The 2,573-nt window shown below is 36.5% G+C and overlaps 1 pseudogene; it reads right to left on the reverse strand.

Moving 5' to 3' along the window:
• Positions 1–228: 228 nt before the first annotated feature.
• LOC117721152 (U6 spliceosomal RNA) lies at positions 229–327 on the reverse strand (annotated as a pseudogene).
• Positions 328–2,573: the final 2,246 nt, after the last annotated feature.

The raw sequence follows: 2,573 nt of genomic DNA on the forward strand, positions 1-2,573 counted from the left end.
TTCTATGACAGATGCCATAGATGGCTTCATTGTACATCATGAAGGCACAATAAGAATGCTCCTTCATGGAGTGGGTGGTGATAATGGAATTGGAGAGTTCAGTGGTAAATTACTCTAGGATAAATTGAGAACTCCATAATCAACAAAAAAGCATTTTATCACAGAGGGATAAACCCAAACTTAGTTCATCCACCATTACTGCAGAAATTCAAGATGCCTGTAACACTTAAAAATACAGAAAGCTTCATAAATGTGTATGTCATTCTTGGGGAATGACAATGCTAGTCATCTCTATGTATCTCCACTTTAGTAAAGTGCTATCATAGCAAATACCTTATAGGATTATTTTTAAACTCTCATGTATTTGATGTATATGCTTGCTTATGGTCTACTTGTAAGGCATGTGGGACTGATTTACCAGACAGATATAAGAACTGGCAAGGTTGAGTGAGCTCAGACCCCAGGGATCTCAGAGATCTGACACCTGTAGGAGTGGAGCCACTCCCTACCTGTGTGCCTGCTACCCATGTCACCTCACTGAGAGTGCCATGGGCAGTTAGTCACATAAAGTAACTCCTGGAGTTCTCCATACTAATAAAGTAATACTAATGAAGTATCTAAATACTAATACTAATACTTCATACTAATGAAGTATCTAAATAGCCTTGAATCTTCAGACAATGAGTTTCCCTTCCTGGCTCCTCCTTCACCACAAAAGATATATAATCCCTGGTTCATCTGAACAAAGTATATGCATTTACATCCACCATCAAATAAACCAGTATGAACAAGCAAGGATCATCTCAGAGAGCTGATCCTTTCAGAGAGGCTTTTTCTCCTCCAGTCCCTCTGGAACACTCAGCCTTTGCTAACAATCAGAACAGATTCTCTTAGTCCCAGGCTCTGCCTTTTCCCATCTGCCTGGTAAATAAACACCCTCAGGGAAAGCATAGGCCCCAGACCACTGGGTTCCTGACTTTCTCTCCCAGCGGTATGCCTTTGGATCTTGGGTATCCATAAAGGAGACCAGGAATCACTGTGGATTTCTTTTTTCTGACTTTGCTCTGCACCGCCCCACCCCCCACATGCAGGCAGTGCCCAGCACACCTCCTCCCAGCAGAAAAGCAGGATGCAGTATGATATCTACTATTATTTTTAAAAGTTTATTTCTTTATTTTAAGGTAACCAGAGTATTTTCTTCTTCATAACATTTGTTATAAAAATAAATAATGCTAATAAATAAATGACACACCAAAAATGGGCCAGACCCAAAGTCTATATAATTCAGTGAACTTCTACACAGTTCACTGAAGTAAATTTTTATTTATTCTTTGAAAATTTTCAAGTACAGTATTTTGAACATGTCTCCTCTTCATCCCATCTAACATGTCTTCTCCCAGCTTCTTGCCCCTCTCCTCATGCATCATTACATCCTCACATAAGCCTACTTCCCAAAGGCTCCAGCTCCAGATACCATCACTTTGAGGACGAGAGCTTTAACATCTGAATTTGGAGAAATACAGGTATCCATTCTATAATAATAATACATATCTTCCTGTGAACTATTTCTGTGACTGTTTCAGTAAAATGTTGTCTAGTACTATAAATAGCATTCTGCCATCAGTTGAACATAGGCATATTTTACCACATGGGATTTAGCAAAATTTAGTTTATTTATTGAAACATTGGTAAGGTAAATACAGAGATTTTTGTTCCCATATAAGTTGCTAGTTTTTAATAGTTGTAAACAATCATACTATGTAAAATTAAAAATAATTTAAATAGCACTAGTATTAATACTTGTCTATTGAAAGAAAGTCTGTGAGGAAATGACACCCTTGGCATAAATAAATTAATGTTAACAGGAATATTCACTTCTACAGACATATTTTATCCTTCATAAGACCATATAAATAAATTGGAGTGAGAATATTTAAGCTAAAGTTTTACACATTAGGAAAACAAACTGTAGAAACAAACAAACAAAAAACATATTATGTAAAATTTAAATCCAAATAAAGAACTGAGCTAGAAGTAAGGGCTCAGGTCTGTGGGAGTCCATGAATAATGTTTTTCTTTTACACTGATGGACTCATGAAAATTCTGGACCCTGGGTAACTTTTGAGCACACAGTATTGCTTAGCTTAAGTGGTAGCTATTTGCTTGTAGGTTGCTTTTCTTATTACTTCTGTATGTGTTTGCTTATAGGATTCAATACATACACAATGAATTTACTTCTGGTTATAGTCAAAACATGAGTTTTCTAAGAAATGCTCAAATTCAAGTGGTGAAGTCACCATGAACGGAAAACTTTTCTAACTAAAATACTTTTCTCTACATGAAGTACAGAATGTGTTAAGTTTAAAAAATGTGGCCAAACTCTATATCTTTTAAAGGAGACACACGAGGAGAACATGGTAGAGTTATCTCAGACATTAGTCAAGAAAAGCCTGTCTCATGCAATCAGACTAGTTTATCTCATATGTCTCTGTGGATTAATAAACCACTGAGACCATCTCTACATACCCGTGTGTTCTTTTTATTTGCATGTGTGGCTGTGGTAAATTCTATCG

This window comes from Arvicanthis niloticus, chromosome 15 (genome assembly GCF_011762505.2).
Source record: "Arvicanthis niloticus isolate mArvNil1 chromosome 15, mArvNil1.pat.X, whole genome shotgun sequence".
NCBI classification, from domain to species: domain Eukaryota; kingdom Metazoa; phylum Chordata; class Mammalia; order Rodentia; family Muridae; genus Arvicanthis; species Arvicanthis niloticus.